The sequence below is a fragment of the Microtus pennsylvanicus genome, chromosome 11 (genome assembly GCF_037038515.1).
Source record: "Microtus pennsylvanicus isolate mMicPen1 chromosome 11, mMicPen1.hap1, whole genome shotgun sequence".
In the NCBI taxonomy this organism is placed as follows: Eukaryota; Metazoa; Chordata; class Mammalia; order Rodentia; family Cricetidae; genus Microtus; species Microtus pennsylvanicus.
Genome location: NC_134589.1, coordinates 98,822,978 through 98,838,650, shown reverse-complemented (window position 1 = coordinate 98,838,650; position 15,673 = coordinate 98,822,978).

The window sequence follows — 15,673 nt, the reverse complement described above, 5'->3', positions numbered from 1 at the left end:
ATACACACATACACACACATACACACACATACACACACATACACACACATACACACACACACACACACACACATACACACACATACACACACATACACACACATACACACACATACACACACATACACACACATACACACACATACACACACATACACACACATACACACACATACACACACATACACACATGCATGCACATATCTACACAGACACAAACATCCCCACACATGCAGACAGACAGAGAGGCAGACACATACACACATGTATGTACATCCATACAGACACAAACATCCCCACATATGCAGAAAGACAGAGAGGCAGACACATATACACATGTATGTACATCCATACAGACACAAACATCTCCACATATGCAGAAAGACAGAGAGGCAGACACATATACACATGTATGTACATCCATACAGACACAAACATCTCCACATATGCAGAAAGACAGAGAGGCAGACACATATACACATGCATGCATATCTACACAGAAACAAACATCTCCACATATGCAGACACACACACACACACACACACACACACACACACACACACACTGATATGATCTAAGAACTCATCATTTGCAAAATAAGAAAGTTCTTTTTAAAATAAACATTTCTTTTCTGTGTATGCACATGATAGATGCATACATGGGACACATGTGTGCTACACTGTGCCTGTGGGGACCAGAGGACTTTTGGGGACTGTGTCTCTTCTGTTGTGTGGGAGCTAGGGGGGAACTCAGGCTGTCAGGCCTGCTGGCTGGCAGAGTCACGTTACCAGCACCCAAATTCCCTCTTCTTTTAATTTTTATTTGTGTGTATGGTGGGGTTTGGTATGTGCATGTGTGTGCAGGCACTCACAGAGACCAGGAGATCACCTGGAGAGGGAGTTGCAGGTGTTTGTGAGCAGACATGAGTTCTGGGAGCTATACTCAGTCCTCTGTGCACGCAACAAGTGCTTGTATCCACTGGGCCATTTCTCTAGCCCACTTTCTCCTTTTTTTATCCATCTATCTATGGTGTGGGATTTCCCTCTGTATGCTGTGAATATCATTGGTTAATAAAGAAGCTGCTTTGGGTCTATTGCAGAACAGAATAGGGTATGGCAGGAATTCCAAGCAGACAGAGGAGGAGAGAATAGGCAGAGTCAAGTGGAAGACACGTAGTGGCCGAATGAGACAGAACTTTACCGGTAAACCACGATCCTCGTGGTAAAATATAAAATAATAAGAAATGGGTTAATTTAAGATGTAAGAGCTAGCTAGAAATATGCTTAAGCTATTGGCCAAACAGTATTGTAATTAATACAGTTTCTATGTGATTATTTCAGGTCTGAGAGGCCAGGAAGTGAACGAGAAGCCTCTGCCAACAGAATGATGCCTGCTGTCTGGAACATGGATCCATATAGAACCTAAAAAAGCCTTTTTTTCAAAGAGGACTTCTAGGTTCACAGAAATGGGAGCCAAATGCAGCTTCTTGGCAGCTGTATTTTTTTTTTCCCGGATGGGTTCTGTTTGCTGGCAGCGAGCAGGAGTTCTGTGGCTCCTTTAAGAGGGTTCCTGACTCAGTTTTAGCGGCAAGAACTGCCCGTATTTTTTTAAGGGAAAGATTCCTGGTTCATGCTGGTTGAAGGATCAGTTCTGGCTCTTTCAGGAGACAGAGCATTTAAATGGGATATTTGACTCAGAATCCCATACAGCTCAGGCAAGCATTGATAACTCCCACGAGCTAAGGACCTTAAATGCCTGATTCTTTCACTTCCACCTCTCGAATGCTTGGTTTACAGTCTTCTGCCACCATGCCTGGGTTTGTTTTTCCACATAGTCATTCTGAAGCTTTGATTTGTATTTTTATGGAGGCTAAATATATTTGGTTTTGTTTTAGTTTTCATTTGATTTTGTTTGCTTTTGAGACAAGACCTCAATACGCAGCCTTGGTTGGTTTGGAGTCCACCATGCAGATCAGGCTGGCCTTGAACTCATAGAGGTCCATCTGTTCTGTCTCCTGAGTCCTTGGACCAAAGCCTCATACCACTCTGCTCTGCTGGACAACGTTTAATTGGGGTTGGCTTACAGTTCAGAGGTTCAGTCCATTGCTGTTACGGCAGTCAGCATGGCAGCATGCAGGCAGACATGGTACTGGAGGAGGAACTGAGAGTTCTGCATATTGATCCACAGGCAACAGGAAGAGACAGACACACCGGGCTTGGCTTGAGCTTCTGAAGCCTCACAGCCTGCTCCCAGTGATATGCTTCCTCCAACAAAGTCACACCTATTCTAACAAGGCCACACCTCCCAATAGAGCCTATGGGGGGCATTTTCATTCAAACTACACAGCCTCCAATTGACTACATAACTTGAGGATGATCTTAAACTCTTGAACTTCCTGCCTTTGCCTCCGTAAATACTGGGATTCCAAGCATCTGTTACCAGGTCCAGTAGAGCAGAACTTGTAAGGAGATAGTATTCTAAACCCATTCTAGATGTCTTTAGACAGGGTCTCACACAGCCCAGCCTGATCTCAAACTCACCATGTAGCAGAAGTAACGCTGTGATGTTTCATGCTTCATCTCCACCATTAATGTTTCTGAAAAAATTTTAAGACTGATTTTTTTTGTAGGTGGAAGCCACCCATTCATTCCTGGCCGCTTAGACCTGAGATAATCACTCAGAAAATATTATTTGCAATACTGTTTGGCCAATAACTTAAGCATATTGCTGGCTAACTCTTATATCTTTGGTTAACCCATTTCTATTAATCTGTGTATTGCCACGGGCTGTGGCTTACCTGCAAGGTTCCAGTGTATCTGTCTGCGGCAGTGGCTCCATGGCTTCTCCCTGACTCCACCTACTCTCTCTATATATCTTTTCCAGCCTGTCTATATTCTGTTAAGCCTTTGATGTAAAGCAGATTCTTTATTCATTAACCAATAAAAGTAATACATATACAGAAGGACTTCCCACACTACTTCCCCTTTTCTGTTTAAATAAAAGGAAGGTTTTAACTTTAACATAGTAAAATTACATATAACAAAACAGGTATCAAGCAAGAATTACAGTTACAACATATATATCTACTTTATCTTTTATCATAACTAAGAAAAACTAAAATTATAGATATCAATTCTTCACCTCCATCAAAGTCCTCAGAAAGATACAATATTACCTAAGTAAACAGGAAGTGCATTGAATGCAACTTCCAAAACTCTAGAATTGACAGAGACATCTTGCCACCTGGAAGTCACACAAAGTTCTTTTGTAGCATTGGGGCACCCATCTTCAGCCTATTGGCCCATAGTATCTGGCAGACTTTTCCATGAAGCAGGAAATTTCAAAGACAGTTCCACCTATATAAGCCAGTCACTTTCTTCTGTGTCCTGCAAAATGTCTGGCAGACTCTTTTATGATGCAGGAACCCTGAAGGACTGTCTCATCTTCTTTAGGCAACTTCAGCAGTCATTTTTCTGTGGGTTCTGAAAGTCCAGTCAAGCAGCTCAGGCAAGAGCAGTTTCTTACCCAAATGGCTAGCAGATGCCATAAGGAGCCTCTTCAGTGTCCATCATCCACTTGATTGGTGCTGCCAGGAGCAGATGTGTCTCACTGTCATGAAAAGTCCTAAGTTCTTAAAACATTTTAAATGCTATATTCTGTAGTCTTTGAAAGATTTGGAGAATGCCTACCCATCTGACATGTATCTCTGTACATCTAGAAAATCTAACTAGCAACAACTACAAGCTTGACTATTATAGATGACTATCTATTAACCCATATTTCTTAATTATACATTACATTTTAAAATGAGCTGGACAAACACAATGCCTTAATCAAGAGCAGAAATATACATATAACAAAATTTATCTTAAATTTGTATCAATAGACCAAGATCCATACCAATGCAAATTATTCATCTCTATATTATTTTTTCCTGCTTTTTATTTTATCCTATATATATGGGGGTGGGGAGGAGATGTGTGGTGTGGTGTGTGTGTGGAGGTTAGAGGACATATTGTGGACAATGGATTTATATAGTGAGTTCCTGGCCAATGAGGGCTAAGAAACAAGACCATGTCTCAAATAAACAAACAGCAACAAAACAAAACAAAACAATACGCCCCCCCCAAGCAAACAACAAGAGGCAGTCAGGATGATTCAGCAGGTAAGATGGCTTGCAGCCAACCCCATGACCTGGGTTTGATCCCCAAGGACCAGTGCGGTGGGCGAAGAGAAAGAACCACTCCCATAGACTGACTTCCACCACGTGCACTGTGACACGTGTCAAGTGTGCACTATCACATGGGTTATACCCACAACCAGGTAAATGAGTAAAATATAATAAAACTCAACAAAGCAAAGACAGAACTAGCTAAAATAAAACCATTTGGATTAAACAACTGAAAATGAAAGCCAAATGTTTATTTCCCTTAAGTACTGTTGGTTCCCAGCATTTAGCTGCACCTGTGTCCAGAGTTTCGGAGAGTGCCTGTAGTTCCGGAGAGCTGGGAGGCTGCGTGTGGGGAGACAAACTTCTGGGTTGTCTTCAGTACGCTCGCTCGCAGGCAATGCTTGCTCACTGCTGGGCTCTGCCCGCATCCATCCTCAGGGCTCCTAGGCAAATCCAGGTGGAACCCACGAGCCTTAAGCTTCCACCCTCCTAAAGGCTAAGAATAGCCTCGGATCTGCGGTCTTCCTCTCTGTAACCCGCCCGCCCGCTGTCCCCACCACACGCCTTTGAAGCATGTCGAGATTACGACTTTCTTTGTTATGTCACGATAAAAAACTTCACAAAACCAGTTCCGCCTTGGAACACAGGGAGTGTGGTGTTTAGGGTGCTTAGACTGTGGCCACTCGTGTTTGGCTCTAGAATAAACGTCCTATTGCTCCTTTTGAAGTGGGAGGGCCGTTTTTTCCATCAACAACATAATGCCTTGCGTCCTGACGTGCCCTTCTTACTTTAACCATGGACTGTGTTTACGTTTTTAAAGTTGCATTTATGAGTACATGTGTGTGCCACAGCACATGTATGGAGGTCAGAAGGCAGCTTGCAGAGTTGGTTCTCTCCCTCTACCACGTGGGCACGTGGGTCCTGGGTTTCACAGACGGGACCTTTATTAGCCCGGTCCCCCCTCCCCTTCCCCCCCCCCCCCCCCCCCCCGCGAATTGTGTTTAATATCTAAATGACTCTGCATGGTCAATACTTGGCGCAGATTTGGAGGGGCCTTCGTCTGCTCTCGCATGGCGAAAGTCTTGGTACAGTGGTTTTTTTGGGTCTCAGGAAACACTGGCAATTTGGGGGGATGTTTTTGCTCATCACTTGTTGAGATGGGAGAGAGCAACTGGCATCTATTCAGTCTCCTAGGACCTGCAGAAACCGTCAGCCCAAATGGGAGCAGCCCGGAGACTGGAAGCCACACTTTAGCTGACATAGTTTAGATGGCTTAGTCCCTCTAATAGAGCAGTGGTTCTCAACCTTCCTAATGCTGCGACCCTTCATGCTGTGGTGACCCTCAGTCATAAAAATATTTCATTGCTACTTCATAACTGTAATTTTGCTGTTATGAATCTTAATGTAAATGTCCATGTTTTCTGATGCTCTCAGGTCTCTGAAAGGGTAGTTTCGATTTCCGAAGGGGTTGCGACCCACACATTGAGAACCACTTCTCTAGGACCTTCCAAGGCTCACACGCACACATGCACGCACACAAGCATGCAGGCATGCACGAACAGGCCAGGAAACCTGCCGCAGAAATCAAGTGAATTGCCCTTCTGGGTCTCATTATAAACTATTCTCGCAACAGCTTCTCTGTGAATGTCATTCAGGGCCAGCTTTCTGCAGTTTCCAGGCTGGCCTCTAGCGCCTCCTTGTGGCCACAAGAGAAACTTCAGCCTTCTCAGAGACCTTGGGAAATGAGGTCTTGCCTCAGTTCTGCCCTCAGCGGCTTTGCACCACCCTCTGCCAGGAGACCATCAGGGTTCCTGTCCCAAGGATTCTTCCAGTTGCTTTTGTTCCTACTTGGGCTCCTTCTTGTTTTTCTTTCGCGTTGTAAATGCTTCTTACTCTTTCTGAGGATGTTTAAAGTCGGTCTCTTCCTCGAGCCCTCCCTGCTTTCTCAGAAAAAGTGAATTTCCGGTCTTTAACTTCCAGCTCCCTGGGCCGAGTTCTAAGAGTCATGATTTTTTGTTGCTATTGTAGATGAGGAACCCAAACTATCCTGGGCTGTCTTTAGTTCTCTTAGTAGCCATTGCTATGTGTGCCTGACCCAACACCTCTGTGAAACATTTAGAATGTGTGGTGTAGCCAAAAGCCAGCTTCCATCAACCCTCAAGTTACAAATACCATCAAATAGCATCTCCAACCTGCCTGTCTGGTTCCCATCCATGTGTTTGCTAAATGATCTGCTGTATGTCTTACAGTTTCTAAGAGACACCATGACCAGAGGAACTCTTTCAAAGGAAAAGGTTTAGTTGCTGTGGCTTGCTTACGGCTCAGCAGTTCAGTCTGTTATCACCATGCAGGGACATGGCCGCATGCAGGTAGAAATGGGGCTGGAGAAGTAGTTGCTGGCAAAAGGACTCTGGGTGGTGTCTTGCACATACACGAGACCACAAAACCCACCTCCACAGTGACACACTTCCTGCAACAAGACCACACACCTCCTAATAGTGCCACTCCCTGTGATCTTATGGGGGCCAATTGCATCCAAACTACCACACTGTATGACTTTCTTCTGTTCTGCAACGTGGAAGGTCAGTGGGACCTGTGATGGGGACAACTGGACCCCGTGTGACCCAGTCACTCATCTTCGCCACCTCTCTTCTTCGTTTTGAAGCAAGGACTGTTTCGTGTCCGTCCTGTCAAGCAAGTGAAAGCTCGTCTACAGACAGAGTGCTGAGCCGTTTGTGGCGCAGCTTCCTCAGGCGTGCGGGCCCAGCTCTGCAGTCACTCTGCTATCGCCGTGTGAAGTCTGTCCTGGTGTGTGCTACTGTGCAGTGTGGGTCTACTGAACTCGGTCCTCGTTCTCACTGGCTGATGAAGTGCTACAGGCTGGTCTCAAACCTCTGGACCCTCCTTCCTCTGCCTCCCTACTGCTAGGATTACAGGTGTGAGCCACCACACAGGGTTTGAAGGGACTGTTTTTGTGTAGGTGAGTTGTTGGGGGATGTTCTTAGGAGGAGGAGGGGTGAAGTGAAGGACCCAGGCAGAGATGGGGCACCAGAAAACTGTCTTTGTCCATTCCAAACCTACCAGGACTCTGAAGTGTGACTGTCCCACCAGAGAGGCCTGTCCCTCAGCAGTCATCATTGACCACCAGGAGGGTGGATCTCCCCAGGTGCATCCAGGCAAGGCAGCTGAGGATAAGCTGTGCAGTGGGCTGCTAGTGTGCCCAGTTGGCTGCCTGAGTCCCCAGACTGCTAACACTGTCCCCTAATGGTCAGGGAAGGTCTCCTGGAATAAAGACAAGACAAAGCTCCCTCCTCTGTAATACGCAGGAATGTGCTTGGTGTGTTTCATACTAAATTTGAAATCAAATTGTTTAATTTGATGCATTAAATCATTTATGACTTTAATTAATAGCTTAAATTAATATTTGATTTTAAAGAAAGAAGTGTGGTTGGGATTTTCTGAGTCAAGGGGATGACAGCTCACCCGGAATGCTTGGGGCTTGGAAACCATGGTGATGGGCACTGGGGATTTTTTGGAGCGGGTTTTTTTTTCTCTTTGCTATTGTTTGCTTTTGAGACAGGGTCTAAAATCTAGCTTAGGCTGGCCTGGAACACAAGATCTCCTGCCTTACCCCTGCTGGCACCAGTGCTGGGATCCCACGTGCTCCACTCTGCCTGGCTTGGCAGGGATTTCAACAGAGAAATTACCCAGAATTAACACGGTCTCATGTAATCCTGTTGGTCTCCTATTTACAATGTAGTTCAGGATGAACTTGAACTTCTGATTCTTTTGCCTCCACCTCCTAAGTGCTGGGATTATGGGTATGTGGTGCTAGGGGCTGAACCCCAGTGTTTCATGCGTGCTAGGCAGGCACCCCACCCCTTCAGCTACAGTGTCAGTTCCTTGGGTTCATTTTGGTTGCAAGACAGAAAATGGATAGGATGAGGCACAATCAAGAGACTTTGGCCCAGTTCCACAACTGAATTCCATTTTGCAAAGATGGCGAGGGCAGGCGAAAGAGGACCAGCGAGGGGTGGGCAAGCTACCTAGTGGCATACAGCCTGCAATTCAACAGAATTGAGACCTGGTGGCAGGCTGCAGCTGCTGCAAAATCTTCTCTCATGCATTGTCTCCTTCAGGCCCTGCCTGCTTGGCTCATGACCCCGCAACGTTCAGCACAGGTTAGCAGGGTGTTAATAAATACTTACTGAGTCAGAGTTCAGGGTGAGTGTATTTGAACTGGGTGTGTTGAGGGTCAGGAGAAGCTGATGGAGGAGCGAATAAGGAGAGAGTGGTGGCAGGGAAGCGTAACAAAATGGTAGAAAAGATGCGAGCAGAAAGCAGGAGTCATGTTGATTCGGGCCCGTCAGGACCAGGTAGCTCAGGGAGAAAGCATGTATAAAGGAATCAGGATGAAGGGATGGCAAGGTTGGGGCTGTCTCATCTTAGCAGGCTGCTCCCTGGACCCAGTAAGCTCCTATGCATCTTCCGCTACAGAAGTGCGAGTGCCCCCTTCCCTTCATGCGGCTGGGCAGGAGGACTCAGGCCTCCAGGCGGGCCACTGTGGATGGAGGGCTGTGAACTGCACTGCACCACGTGTGTGGAAACTCCTGTCTGAGTTTTGCATGGCACAGTGGAGCATGGCAGTGGATTCCCTTGAGGCTGGGACGCTTCATTTGGGGGAGTAGGGACGAACCACTTCGCTGGGCATGAGTTTTGAAAAGGAGGTCGCTAAAGTGTCAGTGGATGCTAACAGTTAAAATCTACTGAGGCCTACTAAGTGCTAGACACCATGAGACCTGTGCCTTGTAGTCTTTGTAATCTCAGCTGGGTGAGGAATGCGGAGGGAGGTGACTGATAGGCTGCTGCAGACCGGGAGGCGTGGCTCAGCCTGCCACCGGGCCAGTCAGGCTGCCATCATAGTAAGGGGTAGTCAGACGCAAAGTGCATGCTGCTAACTCCTTTGTGGCTATTTTGAGTCATGGTCTCACATGTAGTCCAGGTTGGTTCTGAACTTGGCATCTGCCTGCCTTAGCCCTGCGTGTGGGTCCTGGGCTGCAATGGGGCCTCCTAGACTTCTCTTCAGTCCTGCTGCTTTCTCCACTAATGCATTATTTACTTGTTTATCTTTGAGGACTCCACACACGTATTCAATGTATTTTGGTCATTTTCATCCTCCATTCTTTCTCTCCAACCTCTCCCAGGATCTCGCACACCCTCTCAAATTCACATCTGTTTCTTTTCTATTTTTTCTTTTCTTTTCTTTATAACCCACTGAGTCCAGTTAGCACTGTTGTGTCTGTGTTTTTGGAGTTGTAGGTAGCTCAGGCTGGCCTTGAACTCCCTGTATAGCCAATGGTTAGCTGGAGCTCCCGATCTTCCTTCCTTCACTTCTCCACTGTTGGGACTGGAGGAGCACAGCACCGTGCCAAGTATGTGTGGTGCTAGGGCTCTAACCCAGGCTTCCTGCGTGCTGGGCAAGCGTTCACCAACTGAGCCACAGCCCCTAGCCCCATTCGCTCAGCTTCACCTTCTGACGGAGCACCCAGCCTGGCCCATGTGCTCTGCTGTTTTCTAGGATTGCAGTCATGAGTTAGCAGCCTGTGACATCATGGAGCTTAAATCTGGTGGAGAGATGGGCTCTGGACCATGAAGTAGGTGGTACAAAGAAGGCCATGCAGAGAATGGAGAGAGGAAACAGAATGGCTAGGGACCTTCACAAACACACGGCTCACAGATGCTCCCGTATTTGCCCCAAAAAGAATGATTCAGGAACGTCATCAGAAATGTGCCTGGATGATGAATCCATCCAAAGGTGGTGCCAGGGTTGGGCCGTAGCTTACTGGTTGGGTATGTGTCTAACATCTATAAGGCCCTGGGTTCATTCATGAGCAGTGGAAAAGAACGTGAAGGACAATTAGAGGTTTGGGATATGAAGCCCTCTTTTCTCACTGGCTATACAGAGAGGTTCAGTAGCTGCCTAAACACACACAGCTGAAAAACAATGGTGCTGTGGTTTGAACTTGTACAACTCCATTTGGATACGGTAACATTAACTACTGGGCCGCTGGGAGACGGAACACTTTGTTAAAATGCCAGTCAGTGTTAGGGCTGGGGATGTTGCTCGGGTGGTAGAATGCTCGCCTCATATGCACAAGGCCTGGCTCAGAGCTTCAGCACCACATCTATGAGGTGTGGTGGCACACACCTGCCAATCTAGCGCAGGTATGAGGTGGGAGAATCAGAATTTCAAGGTCATCCTCAGCCCCATAGTGAATTTTGAGGGATATATGAGAACTGTTTCAAAAACCAAACCAAACCAGAAGTCATTATCAGTAGCTCTTCTAGTCATCGGTATAAAGATCAGAGAAGTGGTGCCCCTTCCCAAGGCCACACAGCCAGGCAGTGGACCCTGTCTCTCTCCAGCCTGGGGCTCCAGTCAGATGGCACTTGTCAGCTGATCAGCCCTACATTGTTGGCCACTCTGGCTCCACATAGCAGCTGGCCTTTACAGGTGCAGATGATTTTATGCCCTTCATTAAGGCAAAACTCATTCCAGAATCTGAGTAACTTTGCATCTGGGGCCAGTCTTCGCAGAGCCCCAGGCATCTCGTAGGCTCACACGGGATGAGGATGACTCACTTTTACTGTACCTCTCTCTAGCCTGTGCCTGCTATGGATAACCTTTGCAGGAAGCTGCTGCTGTCCAGGAAGATGGCCGTGGTTCCCCTTGCCCCCGTCAACAATGCAACAGAAGTGCAATGCTGTTCCTCCTCTGTCGTCTCCCTTTTCCCAGCTTCTTCTCCAGCTCTGGGGAAAGGAAACCTGCCATCGTTTGGGCCCAGGCTGAGCATGGGTACATAGAAGAAGAAGATGCGGAACATGTCCACACATCAGTCTGAACTATGTGCGCATTCCTTCTGGGCCCAATTTCATGTGATCCAGAGTGTTCTAACTTTCTCAAGCATCAACTTCCACATTGCTCTCTAGTCTGGGAGTAAGGGCAACCCAAAGTAGGCAGAGGGTGAAGTTAAGTAGGCAGGGGGAAAGATGATTCATCCTGGGTGTTTGAAAGTAGCCTCGATTTCAGCCATCCGCCAGGCACTGGAAAGCCTCATTCCCTGGTTCTGATATTGTGATCATCACAGTCTACTCTTTTTCACGCTGTAAGTCACACACAGCTCCTGCTTGCTGTTGGAGATGCTGCAAGGGGCAGGACTCCCGGTGTCCAGTTGTACTGGAGCTTATGGTCCCACAGGACAATTAAATGACAACCTTAACTGTCATGGAATCACAAACATATCAGGCACCATGCAGAACACTGGGACATGCACAAAATAAGACCCAACTTGCGGGGTCTCCATCCCGACCCCTGTCCTAGCTGTGCACCCCCAGAGATGCAACACTCACCCCCACGCCCGCCTTTTAGAAAGGGGCATGAGAGGAGGTCGTGGTGTGACAGACAGGTGCAGCCAGATATCCTGCCAAGTGGTTGGGTCTGGGAAGTGGTCCTAGCTCTCTTCTACAAGAGCTGGTAACTTGCTCTGGAATGTGCTGGGTCCTCAAAGTGGAACGGAAGAAGGCTTAAGCGGGAAGTCTCTCTGGTACAGGCGTGAACTGCTGTCTGAGGTGCCTTGGTGCTCCAAGTGTCCCTCAGGTCTTCCTGTAGATTTGCCATGATGGTAAAAGCATTATCGTTTCTCTCTGTTCCTCTCATCTTTCTCTATAGTTATTATTATTATCCTCTCTGTATCTTTATTTATTTATAGTTATTTTTCTTCCATTCAACCATCTATCCACCCACCTATCCGTTTGTTTTAGTTAGGGTTTCTATTCCTGGGATAAAGTACAATTACCATTAACAATTTGAGGAGTATAGGATTTATTTGGCTTACAATTCCACATCATCTGTCATTTTTCCCCCTTTCTTTTTCTTTTCCATGTGCCAACTCACTTATTTTCTACTTCTTCCTTCCTCTATTCTACTGAAGTTTAAAAAGCATTTTGTGTGTGCGCGAGTGTGTGGATGTGTGTGTGCATGTGTGCACATGTGCTTGTGTGTATATTGTCGATGCCAGAGGACAACGAGAGTCAGTTCTCTTCTTTCGGAGCGTGGGTCCCGGGGATGGCACTCTGGTGCTCAGTCTTGGCAGAAGCACCATTATCTGCTGAGCCATCTGGTTGGTTCCCTCCAGTCCACTAAAACTACAACAATAGTAACAAACAACAAACAACAAAAGCGAAGCAAAACACCAATAAACAAAAAACCTGTATGCATTTGAACTGTAGACCAGGGATATTAAAATTCAGTATGACTGTCATCATGAGTCAGAGAATTCTTTGTCACTCACGAGGGTCCTACGTGTTAGAGGATACTGAGGAGCATTCCTGGGATCCACCCAGTAGATCCGTATCCCAAAGATGCCTAAGACCTGGCCAGTCTCGGGATCCCCCGTATGGACTGTGTCCTCCCCAAAACCTTCCTCCTACAGATTCCTAGTCTCACACTTGACCTTCCCACTGCTGAGTTACCCAATTCGTCTCTACTATCATCCCCCAGATCTCAGTCTTTTCTTGTTCTTCCATAGACCCTGAGGTTCAAAAGATGTTTTCTTTGATGTTGACGGTGTCTGGGGCTGGCCTGGCCCTTGGGCTGGCCTGCTCATTGGCACGTGCTAAGACTCCTGAGAATCACCAGGCTCTGACATCTTCCCAATAGATCGTTTGCCAGCTCTCTTCCAGCCCCCACCTTTCCCTCTTCTCCAGGGACTACGCTGCTTTTCAGTTCCACACACTCTACAGAAACCCATGTGACACTGGAGATTTCCCAACTTTTAAGGGAGCTTTTGTGACTCCATGGAGTCCTTGATACAAAGTTAATTGTTCTATTAGATTCATAGCCTCAGGGAACTTAATGGGACATAGGAAAGAAAGCCATATTTCATGAGGCTGTTTGGAGCCTATGTTCGCCACTCTCCAGTTCCACGATAAAACAGCTGTGGAAGTCACCTGATGGAAGAGAATTCACCTCAACTCACAGTTTCAGTTTGAAGGGTTCAAGAATAAGAATATAAAAATGTACGTTCCAGAAATAAGAGTGTAGAAATAAAGAAATATAAAGTTGTAAGCCCAGGAGAATGAGAGCAGACTGTCAGCTGCTTCTCGGCAGCTTGAGGATTAACTATTAACACTGGGTTACTCCGCTTTATAACCCATAGTTTTGTTTACAAGGCTGAAGCATCTCTCTGCAAACTGAGAGCCCAACACCCCCAGCAATCCTTGATTAACATGGATATAAGCTGAGTTAACCTTTAGGAGATAGATACATGACCTCTGGGTTATGTATTACCCCTGCTATGTGAAACTGGCAGCATCAAAGGGGAGAGCACAGGGCTTCAGAAAACACCACCTGGAAGTACCAGGGAAGACAACAGATTAAGTACAAACTCTAGTTTAACTGAAAACTCTGTTAATGGAGATTGTAAAGTAAGACAATCTGTATCTGAGTTTTACCTTGAGATTGTAAAAATTCCTTTGTTCAGACCTAATGCTTGGTTTGGTGCCCCTTACTATAAGAAGGTGGGCTCAGAAACTGGCCTTTGCCACAGCCATCCTCACAAAATCCATCTCTGGCTGTGCTCTCAGCTAGCTAAACAGCTTTTTGTGCCCCACGGAGATTTTTTATTATATATTTTTCCTAGAATCTGCCTTTACAGGCAAATAAAACCATTATCCCACAGCATGGTTCCCACGTAGCCTAGGCTAGACTTCAATTCACCAGCTGAGGGTGATCTTGAACTTCAGATCCTCCTGCCTCTACCCCTCAAGTGCTGGAATTACAGGCATGCACCACCACACTGGGGCTATGAGTTGCTGGGAACTGGAACTCGGGGCTTCAAGTGTGTTAGGCAAGCAGTCCAGCAAACTGAGTCACACCCGCAGCCCTGGTTGCTCTGTGAGTTTGGGGATTATTCCAGAGCTGACTTGGGCCTCACTTTGCTCATCTTCATAAATGAGAATGCTAACATTACCAGCAGAGTTCAGTTGAGCCAGGATGGAGTAGCTGCTTAAACAAAATAACAGCAGCCTCCTAAGTTCACTGCCCATGCTTTTCCTCTTTCCGAGGCCTGCTGCCGGGCAGAGCGGTGTGGCTTCCTTCCGCCTCCCCGAACTCCTTCTCTCCATCAGTTCACTAGTCCTCAACACTTGTTCTGTTCTGGAAACTTGGCAGGTAGCGTGTGCAGTTATTTTCAGAGGAACGAGTGGGTAAGTCAGCAACGTTTCCCCCGGAATGTCTGTGCCCAGGGATTAGGAGTTGCTGGTGCATCTGCTTTGTGTATAAAAGACTTCTCCCTCCCCCTCCCCCCCAGCCGGCACCACCTCTGCAGAGGCAAGAAAGCCAGGAGCCAGCTTTTGCCTGGTTCTTCCTTCCCTGCTCAGGGTCATGTTTGCTGATGGGCCATGGTGGTCAATAGCAAGGCCACAGATGACTTTCCTTTTGGATCTGGGTGGGGAGAGGGGAGAAGAGGCTACTTTTGGGGGTTATACTTAGATCAGGCTTCAGAGGTTTCTTCAGTCTGCAACCCAACATGAACAAAGACATGGTTAACGGAAAGGTGACACCCACTCGTCCCTGTCTCAGCTTAGAGTCCCCACGCTCATACAGGGCAGGGTCTTTCTCGCTGCCCTTCTTGGTGAGCTGAGTTTGCTTTGGCTCTACTGTTTGTCCGGTGCTGAGGTCACACTGCTGGGGAGGGGAGTTGAGTGCGTGCGTGTGTGTGTGTGTGTGTGTGTGTGTGTGTGTGTGTGTGTTTGCTGCCTCGTGCCTCAGGCATGTGTTCTATTACCCAAGTTACACTCTGTTCCTGGCACAGTGGTAGGACTGAAAGCCTCGATCTGGGTCAAGGCTATTCCTGCCAGAGAGGACCATCTGAGGAGGCCGCTAGCAGGGCAGCCTCTGGCGAGCAGAGCCTTGGCTGTCTGAGGGGATCTCCATCACTGCTTCACCTTCACCTGGGTACTGATTCTGCTTTAATGCTGCTCTGGGCTCCAGGCCTCTCCTGGAGTGTCCTCCCTCATGTTCCTCCAGCCTGGCCTCTCTCCCGGATGCCTTCCTCCCTCCAGTCCCCAAGGCCACACACCTTCTTGTTTCCCACAATAGGCACGGTAGTGAATGAAGAAGACCCCTTGCTGACAGAACCGATGAAGTGTGAGCTGTTGAAAACACATCCCTCTGTGCTCTGAACCCCAGAGCTCTTTGTAATTACAGAAGAGAGCTTACTTCCTAAGTCTCTATTCCAGTCAATTTCCTCATTTTGTGGGAGATGAAACTAAAATTCTGAGCGAAACAAACATCTCAAGAGTTAGATTTGAGTGTGTACGTGCGTGTGTCTGTGTGTGTGTTTGTAGGACAGAGGTCTACACTCGATGTCTTCTTCAATCCCTTCTCTATCTGAATTTTTAACATTCAGTTTTTTTCTTCCCTTCCTTCCTTCCTTCCT